The sequence below is a fragment of the Dermacentor albipictus genome, chromosome 2, assembly GCF_038994185.2.
Source record: "Dermacentor albipictus isolate Rhodes 1998 colony chromosome 2, USDA_Dalb.pri_finalv2, whole genome shotgun sequence".
NCBI classification, from domain to species: domain Eukaryota; kingdom Metazoa; phylum Arthropoda; class Arachnida; order Ixodida; family Ixodidae; genus Dermacentor; species Dermacentor albipictus.
Genome location: NC_091822.1, coordinates 128,990,595 through 129,005,894, shown reverse-complemented (window position 1 = coordinate 129,005,894; position 15,300 = coordinate 128,990,595). Strand labels below are relative to the sequence as shown.

Genomic DNA, 15,300 nt, shown 5'->3' with positions numbered 1-15,300 from the left:
CAAGAGGCTTCGGCACCCATGCGGTATGCTTGCTCACAACCAATTGAACAAATTTAGGCTCCCATACGGGTGCCAAAGCCTGTTGTAATTTTTTATGTTCATGGTTAGCGTCCATTTTACATTTGACTGCAGCTACATATGACATTCCATTTAAAGAAAAGTTACCAGAGCCCAATTAACGATGTAATCGATAAGCGAATAGTATTAAACACCTGGAATATAAAAGATCTGATACGGCTCTTCCAGCTGTATATGGAAAGCGTAGCAGGTGTCTTTTAGATATATGAGTGCTGAGCATATATAGTCCTCTATTGGTTTCTACATGCACAACGCGGCATTTTAAGCGCACTACAATTGTTCACATGGCGTACTTTCTGTCTGAGAAGTTTCCGTAAAAAGGTATTGCTGACCTTGCTTCGAGGCAGAACATTAGCTTGAAAATTCTATTGTTCTGACGTAGCTTGAAACGCGCCTCCGAGCATTCACCTATAAAAATGTAAAAACGTTGGACTTTCAGAGACTCCTTTTCTTGTCCTGAATAGCAGCTTAGCCGATCCTACCTTGCCATGTCTTCGTTCAAAATGCTGACCTGCTTTCTTGGAATCATGTTCATGCTGACGTATAAGTAAGTATTGATAAAACTAATACCTGTAGTTATACAACCAGCAATTAACTAGTGTATTCTTGTGCGTGTGCGCGCGCGCACACGCACAAGTGTGTGTGTGTGTGTGTGTGCGTGTGCGTGTGTGTGTGTGCGTGTGTGTGTGTGTGTGTGTGTGTGTGTGTGTGTGTGTGTGTGTGTGTGTGTGTGTGTGTGTGTGTGTGTGTGTGTGTGTGTGTGTGTGTGTGTGTGTGTGTGTGTGTGTTGTAAGGGAAGTACGGGGCCTTGAACGCATTCAAAGGCAACCTGAGTACATTTTACCATTAATGCAGCAAGCTTGATTACGGCCAGCCCTCTGCTTGCGTGCATTCTAGTAAAGCAATATTTATGAAGCGTAACTAACTATGATATTTCTACAATGAGACTACTACCGATGGCACAGGCCAGCAAGAGCCTTCGCGAAGGGAGTTTTCGGGACTTAATGGCGCTGTCTTGCAGTAAGATAGAAGCACCGACTCCTATTTTGCAGCTAATGTCGCGATACTAGAACGCACCAAGTTTTCCACGGTGGTCTCTCTCTCAACTAACTTCCTTTATTCTTCATTGCTTTACAGGACACTCTGGTCCCTTTCTTCTTTCTCTAGTTCCGTGCACCAAATGTGCGCACCAAATGTGCGCACCATGGGGTGGTCATGCCAAGAAACGAAGTTTCCGAGAAGTGTTCAGCTAGTAAAATATTTAATGATCAGAGGAAGAACTATTCTTTGTCGTCGTCGCCGGTTGAAGCAGCATTGCATTGCGGGACATTATTCACTGCCACTCTTGCCGCTTTTTAGACTGATAAGCCCACTTTTAAAGTGAAACAGGGTTTGGTCGGTAAAATTGCTCATCATACTTCTGCTAGCGGAGATGAAGGCGCTAACGGCGTGCCCTCTGAGCGTAGCCGCCGCGGCATATTTGGCTCGGCGTGGTGCTTTTGGGGAGCAAACCGATATAATTAGAAAGCACAACGAAATGCTTTGTGTGTGGGAGTCATCTGGCTTCTACAGAAGCGATCAGAAATTTTGCCTTCTCAAGGCACCAACTTTCAAGCGAATGTCTGCTTGAAGAGCCACGCAGAATGGCATTGATCATAGAAGCGGCTTCATCTACAAATAACATTTACTTGAAGCATCTTGAAAGCTGCATGAGTTGCATCCTCAGCCGCTACTAGTGCATAGTTGATCTATTTCTACATGCATTGAAGTGCCGGCTAAAGCACGCCACAACACAGGCTGAAGCATGCCATGACTTTTAGCTCACGGATGCAGACGCGATGACAAAAGTCAAACAGATAAGTATGATAGAAAAGAGACAAGTATGAGCTCCATACCAGAACTTTATAATGTGGTGAACGTTGTTTAAATATGGGTCTAGGATCTCAAAAAGGTGCGACGTGATGTTAACGCATTTGTCTCGCATTTACCGCGACATCGCCACTGATATTTTTACTAATCTTTATTTCCGTTTGCGTGCGATCATTTTCGTCACTCGTCACTCGTCACTCGTCACACACACTCGGCCCGTCACTCCACCTGAGTTTGCATCCAACGCGACACTTGCAGCTCCATCCCGAAGCTTCAGCTGTCCTTATGAGTTCTATCTCTGGCTTTCTGCGTCATTTGTTTAGAGCGGCCGGTCGGAATCAGCTATAGTTCGGTTTCGATTTGACAATCACCCACTGCTTTTGCCGCTACCATTGTCACCTAAGTGTCGCTTTCATTCTAGATACTAACTATAAGCATGCTCGGATCAGCTTCTTAAGCTTTCTTTGCCTACCTCCACCACCTGGGTGCGCTGGAGTAATTAAGCGTGGGAGTTCTATTATTTTGACAAACAAACAGCTTATATAGCACAGCACGTTCACCTTACAAGCATTACCAATGACGCACCTCTATTCTGAGTAGTTAAACAATAATCGTGACATGAAAGCTGCCCCTATAGCATTCTCGTATATGTAAATTTAATGTAAAGCAGGAATAATAAAATAGCGGATAATATTCAATGGTAACTCGTTACGCTAACTTAGTGGCCATGGCGTTGCTGTCCTGAGCTCGAGGTTGAGGGTTCAGGCCCGACTGCAGCGGTCTATTTCAGTAGGCCGAAACACAAGAACGCTTGTGTAGTTATACTGAGATTCACATTTCGGAGTCTGCCACTGTGACGTGCCTCATAATCATATCGTGATTTTGGCCCATAGCACCGCAGAATAATGTTTTTTGTTCTACTGGTTCTTTCACATCAATTAATTTCTTATATTCTGGTTACCCTACTAATGCGCAACAGGGTGTGAGCCACTGCATATTCCTCGTTATATGGCAAGTAAGCGTGTAGAAAAATAATGGCAGTCAGTACTACTCACTTTTCTGTCTAGACACAGTGGTTCTAGACTGTATATAGTTTCTTTTATACAATACAGGTTTTTTTTCTATAAAAAGTCTATAAGCGCAGCCAACATGACGTTCTTGCAGACAAGTTCCCAGTCGATGCAGACATACTTTCCGATAATAAAGCGAGCTTCAGTAGATTAATTACCAAAAATAAATGTTACTTCTTTTACTAGGGCGTTGGGGGCAGTTTAAATGGCGAATTGTAGGACTCAGATCTTAATGCACCCTACATCTCAAAAAGGAAATTTGAAGCTACACTTAATTCGAGATAATTATAATCGAATTTCAACGGTAAATTTAGGCAATATTGAAACCCAGTGTCGTAGAAGCGCGAAAAAAGCGGCAAATCTCACATTATTAGCAGCAAAGTATGTCCGCCACGCCTAGGAACTCGTTCCAAGATCGCCACGTTCGCTGCTCTTATTTCTTTTTATTAAAAGAAATATGCATGGCATAAAGAAAAGCATCCTGTATATATTCGGTTTGCAGTACAACCGAAGAGTCAAGCAGCCCGCTAGAACGCTAGCTCAGGCTGATCTCTCTGCCTTCCTTCAAATAAATCCGCTCTCTTTCTCTGCTCGGGGAGTTGGTGCACTGTTTTTGCTAGCTAAAGCTCACCCCCAATAATCACAGAGACTTTACAGTGCATTTCGAAATAATTTTCACGATCATGCGAGTCGTACAGAAATTTGTCACTGACGAAGCTCTTAAACACAAAGCTGAGCTTTCGCCGACGATCTACTAGGTTGATTTACGAGCGCTCATATATCAGTTTAGTCACTGCTTTCGCACAAAGAACCGTGAGCATCTATTAATAAGTATGCTTTACTGCATTTCTCGAGAATAATGTCTGTTAATCGAAGAATATTGATATCAGGGCGCAAAGTGTCCATCATTAGCGACTCAAATAATGATACGTACACCACAAGAACTCGAGATGAACAGTGGCAGATGCGCAGAGCAGCAAAGTAGGCGCTATAGAGGGCGCGGGGGGGGGGGGGGGGTCTGCTCATATCCGCCTGGAATGACTGACTGTGATTGACATTTACCTAGAATCTTACAAGAATAATTTATTTTTGTTTATCTCAGTTAATGCCTTTGTAATATACAGCTGTTAAAGAAAGCCGTCAAGAGCAAATATTGAAGAGCATATTGTTGAGACCGGTTTTGACAAATCAGCTCTAGCTTCATCGCCTCCCGTTCGGCACTAGTGTGCGTATCTCCAAAAAAGTCCATGACGTCCACCAGCAGCTTAAAAGCCGCCATCTCACAAGCTCGCCACCCTCTACGGATGTATTTTATGAATGTGTGCAGCCCGGCGTGGCACCGGGTATTAGGGCTATCCACCATTTGTAATGACTGCTCCACACATACCTCTATGCTACCAACAATTCAGCGGCGTCCAAGCAATTACTTCACTGTTAGCCCTTATTAAGACTGGCTAAAATCAGAAAAGCATGAAGGAAACAAAATAGAGCTCCATCGATAGCGAAGACACCCATAGGCAAAAGGGGGTTAACAGGAACCTTAACAAAAAGGTTCGATCAACAAAATGTGCTAGATCAAAATGATGACCTGCAATGTGATCCCCTTTTAGGTGGCATGCAAGAAACGTCACCTAGCACGCGAGAGCTAATCAAGTTTCACATGTCTATTGCAGAATAGTATTTTGCCCCTCTCTGCTTAACTTGTAAGCTTACCCACTCCTGTAACGAACCCGCCATCATATAGTTCCAGATTGCTTCCACAATTACTCTAAACATCTCTACCTCTTCTGCGGTGAGACTTAAACCTTGGCGCTTCTGGAAGGTAGAGTTTAAAAAATTTTAATTAAGGGGTTTTACGTGCCAAAACCACTTTCTGATTATGAGGCACACAGCAGTGGAGGACTCGGAAATTTCGACCGTTCTTTAACGTGCACCAAAACCTAAGCACACGGGTGTTTTCGCATTTCGCTGCCACCGAAATGTGGCCCCCATGGCCGGGATTCGATTCCGCGACCTCGTGCTAAGCAGCCCAACACCACAGCCACTGAGCATCGACGGTGGATTGGAAGGTAGATCTTCTTTATGGTTCAGGTTTGATGGATATCTTGGCATTACGTTAAAGTGTGTTGAGCAGTCACTGAATTTCGTCGACAGCAAACACATGCATCACCCTGTTGCATGTTCCTTTTTAGCTCTCTCATTCCTGTATATTGAAGTCGACAGACAGCCAGGTCAGGCTTCAGAATGTAGGGCACTGCCCTTTGTTTGGCGTACAAATTTTCTTCCCTGATTTCGTGCTTGTCGTTCTACGTGCACGTCCATTGACTTTATTCTGTCTATCACGTGCATCAAATTTACCAGCTACGTCTTTATCTCTTCTCTTGTGATGACTCCATGTTTTTGCGTGCACTTATCATTACGAGGTACTTTGATGCTAGCATTTTCATTTCGTCCTCCATTCTTTCTCGACGATTTTGATTCAGAGATGGTGGTGCTGCGTAGTCGCTCATTTGTAATAGTCCACACTCTTGAGTTCTTCCTCAAACCTCATTATTCTGCTCTCTACCTATTTGACTTCTTAAGCCTTCTGGACCATACCGTAGGCCTTGGGCTGCGTAATTTTTTACTTTACATAAATGTCCAACACCAATCGGCTCAACTCATTTACTTAACTTGCAATTCCGATAATGTTTATCATTTTAAGGGAAAAAAATAAAGGTGTTAAACGTCAGCGCTGGCAGCATTACTATTTTCCCAATTCCGCTCACCACCTCATTTTTATTTTAAGCCCAAAGTGCACCCTAATACGTGTTCTAGTTCACGATAACCTAGTTATGGTTCACTATAACTCTACGCATTTTTTTTGATGGGAGTGTAAATAGACTTTTATTTCGTTTATGCATACACCCACACATATATTGCTCGTCTAGCAGCCCAAACTGCTGTTCAATTATTAGACATTTTGTACTCATCTCTTTAAGAGAGACCAAAATGTCAAATTTTGCTGTGGCAAAGTTAGGACCAAGATATAGCATTTCATTGCCACATGTATTCACAAACTTTGTAAATATATATAAAATGTTAGTCCTGGTACTTTCTTGCACCAGCCGCCGTTATACATTACGCATGTAAATAATACTTGGTCTGTTCTTCCTGTGGGCAAACCCACAGTGGGCGACACCAGTGGGCAAACCTACAGGTGTCGCCGCCACCACCATCGTCCTCACGCTATTTTTTATCAGGAATCGACGCCCGATAGAGAAGGAAAAGCAACCGATGTGCCTTGGAACACTACCTCATCGACATTCATCCCGTCCCCCCATTCAGGAGGGATGAATCGGCGCGCGCATGGTCATTAATCTACACTGCTACCTTCAAGAGGCCACTGCGTGATACTCAGATTCATGCCAGGACCTGCCGCATACCCTGATAGTGAAAACTTTCCGCAACTATACGCGACACTCGCGCCACACCAGCGAGTGCCGTGTATCCTTGTGTCCCTCCGCCTTGTGCTCGTCAGTCAGCTGCCCCCCTTGGTGCGATGATTAATCACCAACTCGCCCAACTTTTCATATTACTTTCTACAGATAAGGAGTAGCCTGCTCCATACCTTTCAGTGATAAATTTTAGAGTGGTCCGTGGGTGCACGGAGTGGCCTACAATTCACAGCAACGACCCGAACGATTGGACAACATACAACACGCTCGATACCGTCGCTCTCCAACATGCCGAGAGGCTACACAGGTAGCGTTAGGCTGCCTCCAGTACATCCCTCCATAAGGTACAGCACGGAGGTAAAACCATCCAAGCACTCGTAACATGGCTAAAACCATCTGGCTATGCCGGCTACGCTGGCTACGCTGGCTTGTAGCGCTGGCTATGCTTCGTCCTTGGTAAGGTGGCCAATTTTGTATTGCGAAAGCAATTAGACGGTTACGCGACGTACATTTCTTTAGCGGCCTTTGTGTGGCCCCACTGTCGACGGTGCGTTCGCAATTGCTGGGGAAGGTTAAATAGTCTTCAGAAACCCGGAGTACGTTTGTGTGCAAAAGCGACAAGGTGAAGGAAACGTACCGTGAACGCTTCGCTCTGTCGGTTCGGTCATGCTGCCCGGCCAGCGTTCAGCATTCTGCAGTTCGCGTGAGCATTTGGCGCACATGCACAGCAAGGTCAGTATCGGTCCTCCTGAGCTGGCGTGTGCATGCACTGCTCCGAACCGAACGCACGGTTAACGTTAAGCTGTGCATTATGTAGTATTTCACTTTGTGGCTGACTAGCCGGTGGTCCGGTCGGTCTCGTTTCATGCATCCTCGAGGTTCGACGTGTCCAACGCAACTGGCAGTGCTCCTCATGACTCCCGCTTTATCAAGCGCCTGGTAGCTGCCAGGGCGCTGTTACCTTTTCCCGGCAGCGGTTGCCTTGCGCGCTGCGTCACGCTAACATGTGTCACCCCCGTATGGTTAGAACACCATCCGATGAGTTCAAGTACAGCGGGTAAACTTGCGATCGCTGTCAATGAGCAACACAGACAAGATTTTTTTTTTTCTCTTCCAGATCCGATGTGACCAATGCATACCCTCATCAATGGAGTTTGCAGGTGGTATGCAACAGACAAACGGTAAGACATAATGCAACAGTTGCAATCGATATATTTAATATTTCCAATCTTTCCAGAAGCCATCGTACGCAACTGCTTTCGCTAAAATTCCGCATTGTTCTCCTATAGCTGTAAATTTTTAGTATATTTGTTTAGCATGCTTCATATTCGCCATGAGCATTGTATAAACCTTACGGCTTGACTCAGTCTTTCTATCCAGGATGTCCCATCTAACATGCCTCAAACTTCACAGGAAGATCGATGCTTTTTGAACGAGTGAAAATAATACATATGGTTCACAGTACCGCCAGCAGTTTTTTCGTTCACCCGAAATTCAGTAAATAAGAAGAATTGCATAACTCTTTGAAGCACCCGACGCAAGGACCGTGTTTATTGGTAAACCCATTGTGTATCTTGCAATGTGTCACTTGGTATATTAGAAGAGACATGTTTTGCATTCTCGCGTACCGCGAATAAAAGGTACTTCCAAGATGCGTACACTTCTGGAATAAGCAAACTTAGTAGAACAGCCACCTGACTGTACAAAACCGTGGCCACTGTACACCAAAATATAACAAAGGCTGGGAAATGGCACTGGTATGCAGTGTTTTTATAGCAGCATGATAAATATTCAATGATGTTGGTACCGTCAATGAATGATATCTGCACAATATTGACAGCATACTTATGTACATTATTGGAGACAAATTTTAGTGATGCCCAGCACAGCAGCAAGGCCTACTCCTATATCTGAAGAAAAGGGCCTAATTTATAAATTGGCATGAGGCAGAAACTATTGCATTAGAATTATAAATAAGGATTCACATACATTTTGTCGATAATAAACGAGGGTCTCTCCTGTTTTCAATAGAAACTTTCGCGAACAACTGTTCTCGTTTGCAACTGTTGCATAGCTTGCGTCGTGTGCCGACTGCCCTTATATTTATACTCATGCATCAAATTACTCCTTGAGCGAAAAAGCCCGCGGCATCTGTAGCAGCGAAACGCGCCGTCGCGTCACGTCACGAGCGCACCTCGATGGACCAGAACGGGCGAATCAGAGTACCATCTGGGCCGCGACAGCGCGCCAGGTCTTGCGTGAGGGGAGCGGGCATCGCCACGATGCCATATCACCAGCGCGCGTCGACGGAGCAGGTACGGCGACGTGACATCGCAGGGCGAGATGGGTTATCTTAGGCGTGGTAGTCACGTGGCACGTTTCCTGGGTCTTTTGTCGAGCAGGACGTCGGGTCGGTGGCATGCCGCGTTGGCACCACAGGTTGATGCTGCTGGCTGGCTCGGTCATCACGTACTGCTATGGTACATTACTCGCAGCGAAAAACTCAAAGGTCCGCTCAGCGGCGTTCAGTTGGACATAAATGTTTTCGCATTCACAACTCATAAGAAGTGCTTAGGTATCCCCGTGTTTTTTAGCTATATGGCTAATGTGTCCGAGCCAGTTCAGGAAAGCATCGCAGACTGCACCCAAATACTTAACTAACATTATTTGATGTGTTGTCTCGAGATGGTAGCAGACGTATGTGATAAAATGATTATTTAGCAGAACAAAAATAATATTGAACACTTGCTAATACTGAACACACGCGAATATTGTCTGAACAGATTTCTCCATCGTAGAGGCAGTTTTCCAAACGATGTACCGGGAGTGAATTTCACTGTCTGATGTGACGGAGGGGATATCATCTGCATATAAATACGCATGCACCTCCTAATGGCGTGGAATGGAACAAAGCAATTTGTACACTACCTTTGTACATGCTTCCGTTGTTGACCTCTTTAAGTTTTTGCCTCTTTTCCTACTCTTCTGTTAGGGCATATATCAACTTACAAATACTCATTCAGCTGCATTGGCGAAGAACTGGCTCGTGGCCAGTGGTATTTGGCCAATTTAACATGCCCAATGGCTCGAGTTATATATTCGGGCACATTTCCAAACACACATGCCCTCCACTCTAGCAGCCACGCAGCAGCAGCCAGCCGGCACAACGTGGAGGGAAGCTGCAAATAATGCTTCTGTACGAACACTTGGCAGTCAAAGTACCTCAGTTATAATGATATGACACCACAAACTTTCGGAGGAAACATTATGGCACCTCATATCAAAGTGTGGTTGGCGTGACAAAAAAGCCACCCTAAATAAAGCTATACATTTGCATCGACAAACTCATCAACTTTGCCAAAGAACCAGATCTAGTATGCCTTCCAGCAGCACTAATAGCAGGTGCATTCTCTCGCCCGTAGGACTTGCGCAGGCTCTTTGAGGCGATGTAATGTTTTCATGGATTGGGCAACGCCTAAACAATGGTGTGTCCTATCTCGTTTAGTTAAAGTACGCCTTATCTCAGCTAATTTGTAAGACATACAGAATGACGAGCAAACAGTACATTTATTTAAAATAAATCGACATGTATAGTTGTCACAAGTACAATTGGAGGGTACGTTCTTGCTTGCCAAAGTAAATAACTCGTCCTAATTTAATAAACAAAGCTAGAGACATGTTTACACCAATAATAGGCTATTTTCTTAAGGAAGAAATGTAGGGTTGATAAAAGTAAGTATGTTACAAAAGCCGCGCGTAACTGGCACAAACGTTTTGAGTATACCGGTTGTTGCTGCGACGACTATAGCCAGCTTTCAAATATCACGCGTGGCAGATACCACATTTCTAGTTATTAAGTTGAATTTCTTAAACAAGCGAACATTACTCGCACGAGAAATCAAATTGCATATTCGACTATTTAAAGAAACACTAATGAGCGTTGAATTGTAACCTGATGGCAAATACTGCAAATTACGAACTGTAGCCGATCAGTTCCCAAGGCATGTCCACTTAAAACGCATTTTCATGGTGGTACTAATACTGAGTATTATTTCACGATATTTGCGACGTAATACATGGGCGCCTCAGTTACTTTCGTGCTTGAAAGCGTAAAATATTTTTTTTTGTATATGGAGCAATCATGCATTTTTACCTCACGTTTGACTGCGCATATCTCAAAACCAGTGCCATCGTTAGTATTCGCTACAAATGTATATGCCTTGCAAGCTCACTGGTTACATTTCGCAAATTGCAATGTATACCGTAAATATAATTAGGCCAAAGCATAATTAGTGATATTTTCTCAATGAGTCGATTATGTAGTTTGCTTTCTTTGGCTAGTAATGCTCGCCTCTTGGAGTGGACCAGCTCAAGGACTAGAATTGTGCTATCTACCACAGGCAAACCTTAAATATTTCTTAATGTCGTCGTGGGCACACCTAGTATAATCAGCTCAGGATAAATGGCACGAACCTTTTCACTGTGTCAGTATTCAGTAAGATGTTGTACTGTAATCTATCCGCTGAATTTTTACTTCGTAATTTTTGTTTTCATATCCTGCGATTATACCTTGTGCGAGGGATTACACAAGCTTAACCTTTTTTTTTTTGCAGAGGCGCTCAAGAAGTTTGCTCTAAAGCTTACCATTAGGGAGAATGTACTACATCATGGCATGCATCAGTTAGCAAAGTATTCTTTTCGGTGAAGTTTCGCCTGCTCACTTGCGTTGTTTTGTTTAGATCCTCTGAAGCAGTTTGTATCGGTTGCGCGATGGCGGGTGTCAAAGGACTACACTCTTGAATATGTTTTGTCTTAATAAACAGACACAGAAACTGTGCAAATGGGTTGTGAAGTCATCCGAGAAGGTGCTATGAAGCCGGTAATGGTGCAGAAAAGGATTTTCACGTTCAGATGCAGCGCCCTGTCTCGTTATGATGAACCACAATTTGGGCATGCACTGACAAGAACTGAAGAATACAACATTAAACAATTCGTGATGCAATATTTTTTTATCGCCGTCGAACAGCACACCCGTTTAAAGTATGGACAGATATTTCTTAGAGGTATATCCCAGGATTCTGACAAAAGATCGCAGGAAGCCACTCAGTGCGAAATTCATTTTTCGCTTGCTTTTCGAGGATCAGCGAGCTAGCCGCAGAGAACCTCAATGCGAATAGTCAGGGTAGTGGGGAGATTTGCATAAATCATTGACATAAGATTCAGACGTTGACAAATCTACGAAAAGTTGTTTCATTATTTGAAAAAAAAAGGAAAATAAGTTTAATTCTAGTATCCGTTTATCTTAAAGAGCTGGAATTGATATATTCTCATGCAAAAATGGAAGTACAACATTTCTGACAATTCTAGCTGGAGGGAAAATTTTTGCACAGGCCATTAATCACCGTTGCGCTTTTCTCTAGCTACAATTTTTCGTTGGTGAAGGCCGCGGCACTGTTTTGTGTTTGGCCATCTTGCATAGTCGCGATGCAGTGAGGTGCGATCTTGACTGCGGGATGCTGGAAGTTTAGTTCTGTGCAAATTCAATTTGGTACTTTTCGTTACACACGAGCTTGACCCATTCCGTTCTGCAAGCGCACCAATGAACTTGACAGAAACACTCACCACTCCTGCGATTCTCAGTCTATTATGCGCGCGTTATCCGAGGCCCGCCAATCACCGATAAAAGGCCAACTTCCAGCAACAGCTTGCTGGCCTGCGTTGGCTGTTAAACCGACGCAGCTCTCTTTCGCCTGGTGTCGGCCTCCAAAGTTACGGTTTAGTGCCACTTTGACGCAGATCTATCCACAGCGGCCTTACGGCTCTCAGGAAACCACACGTCGGCTGCAAATAATGTTTTTCAATACTCAGCAGTTACAGAAACTAGTGCGCGGCTGTAAACGAATTCGTATTTGCCTTGTCTTAGCAACGAGCTAGGCGATACGATTTGCTCACTGAAAATAGAACGGTTCATCATGCACTCTTTTTTAATTTACCCTGCTTTTGCTTGTATAACACGCAAAAAATATTTTAAAATATATCAGCAAGATGAGGGTGGGAATTATATCCTAATTTCTATTCGAGGTGTGGCTTCATGGCAGCGCAGGTCATGATGCCGTTAAACCATCCCTAGGCTGAAGTTCTCTGCCACATGCGCCACCGTAGAGGTGGGTAACAGAGCGTTGGCGGTAGGTACGCGGTAGACTATTCGTGTACAGCGTACGTTGATTGTTTTCAGAAAAAAGATCCCATTGCGTGCAACTACGCATGAATATTTTTTGTTAATGCGAAGGGTATATTGTGACCTGTTGGCGCTTTGAATCTATCTATCTATCTATCTATCTATCTATCTATCTATCTATCTATCTATCTATCTATCTATCTATCTATCTATCTATCTATCTATCTATCTATCTATCTATCTATCTATCTATCTATCTATCTATCTATCTATCTAGCCTCCCACATCGTGATGACGTCGTGGTCATTCCTTCGAGTGGGTATGAATGAGAATATGCAGCGGGGAGGGGGCGCATGAAATGTATGCATACTTAATATGAATGACATGTTATGACATCAAGGCAGCCGTGGAGTTCATGTCATCAAATAAGCAGTAGGAATGACCTGATGGTTTCTTTATCTCAATATATGTTAAGAAAAGAATAACATGCATACATGGATAACATGACATAAATGTCATGGCATGAATGATATCACTACATAATGAAAGAGACAATAGGAGAAATTGAACATATGCATGCCAAGTACTCATTTAGTAATTGTAATTTAATTCAGTAATATAATTGCTTTTAGGGAAGCCTACAATCACTCAATAATGTTACCACACGAGAGAGTAAAACCCAACAAAGTATGACAACAAAATCGGTTAATAAAGGACTGCATATGCGATTACTGGCACGCAGAATTGGGAATGATCCGATGATTACATAAAGAAAATAAAAAGCAATTTATTCTTAGGAAGGCACACTCAAAGCATGCTGAGCCATTTTTCCTTTCGGTTAAAGTGAAATGTTTCGGTGGCGTCTCGCTTTACTTTTTTTCTTCAATCATTCAATGAAATGGCTTCTAGTTCTATAGAGAACTGTAGAATAGTCAGTGGCATTTAAAAGTCAATACTATCCCGTAAGGGTAACTGTGAGCAGGCAGGAACTCAGTAAGGCGAAGTTGAATGTTAAATTGTAACAATTCATTGGGCGAACTTCTGCCCGAATGAAAACTAGACAATAACTCTTCGGCGGTCATGAGAGCAAGCGGCGTCGTCGTCAGTCGATGGGATGACACCGCACTTGCCGGTTCCCTATTTATAGATCCGTCGGCGAACTTTGTCGACGCAGCACTGGCGACCAAGAACACTCTACAGAAAGTGCTACAATCGTCTCCGAGCATGCTTTCAAAGAGATATGACCAGCACAGCTGTTCAATAAAGAGCTAGAGTGTTCGGAATGTAGGAATCATCTTCTAATGCGCTGTTGCATCGAAATAGAAAAGCAATAACAAAGCGGTATTGTCACAGGGCACGATCTAAACATGAATTAAATGAACGTGGCATTTAGGTACTTCAGGTAAACGTGCGCTGCGAAGTTCGCGTACAACATGTGAAAACAATCACACTGGATTTGAAAATGATGCCATACATGTCTAGGAACTACAACTGTGACATCACAATAATACAAATTATCGCATGCCATTATTCACCATCATTCCATCGATTGTTCCTTGGGGCCGAGCTAGGTAGCTTTACTTCATCCTGCGTTCTATAAGTTATAAGACTGTCTTGTTACTTACGAATTGAGAAAGTTGGTTCACTCTTGCATTCACACTTTTTTTTTCCAGCCCTGCACTCCTAGTACTGTCGACCAGAACTGCGGTCCAGGCTGCCGCTGTGTGTATTACAGGCCTCCAGGCCCGCAGTCCAAGACAGGGCCGGCACAAATGACTTGCTCCGCCTGAGAAAACTGAAGTATGGCAATAATAATTCCCATCGCACGAAAATAAACCAGAAGAACTTGTAAATTCAGAGAGGAAAATGTTGTGAAAACTTCACCTTACCTATTAAGTATGCGAGTGCGCATGTACGTGCGCACGTCTGCGTCTGCCCCATTCTTGTTTTGATTTATTTCCCCCAAAACACCGTATTCTTGATTAGCGTCGCAGGATCGCAGCCAAATAGCCCCCGACGCACTTTTGTGGGGTCGAATTAATAAATATTTGGCAATAATTACACTAGATACTTTAAAACTTTCCCTGGTGTTACCGATACCAGGGACCTTACTTCCTGCAAATCGAAACATGATGTCACATTTCCCCCTAATAAAAAATGTGGAAGATCTAAGTATCACGCTTGTGTATTTCGTACTGTGCATTAGTACTGTGCATTACTGTGCAACATACTACAATAGCCTGTATTATGCACTTTACTCTTCTCCCAGATGTCCGTCTGAATCCACCATCTCGGTGCTACACTCAACTTTCACAGGAGAGCAGCCAAACATATGATGCCGCTTACATGCAATCATGCAGCCCGTGACTATTTGCACGAGTAGCTTATTCTGTATTTAATCCATAAGCAATACATTTGCTTATATGTGCATACTTGTGACAATATGTATATATAAGTTACGAACAGCATGCAGTAAAGTAAGAAAATCGGGGAAACATTCGATGCGCGTGACAAAACGACTCAAAATCGAGAGAAAAAGAGTTATCAGTAGTAATTTCCGAAGTTTCTGATTAAACACAAGTAATAAATATCACAAATAACCTTCCCTCTATTTACACCTTTAGTTAACTACATTCTTAAAACGGTTGCACCCTTTGGGGTGTATATT

At 43.4% G+C, this 15,300-nt stretch overlaps 1 long non-coding RNA gene across 1 annotated transcript; it reads left to right on the top strand.

The window, feature by feature from the left end:
* The first annotated feature begins 489 nt into the window (after positions 1–489).
* On the top strand, positions 490–14,804 carry LOC135897392 (uncharacterized). Its single transcript, XR_010563033.1, has 3 exons — positions 490–625; positions 7,572–7,635; positions 14,306–14,804. It is a non-coding gene; the product is annotated as an uncharacterized lncRNA (long non-coding RNA).
* The last annotated feature ends 496 nt before the right edge of the window (positions 14,805–15,300 follow it).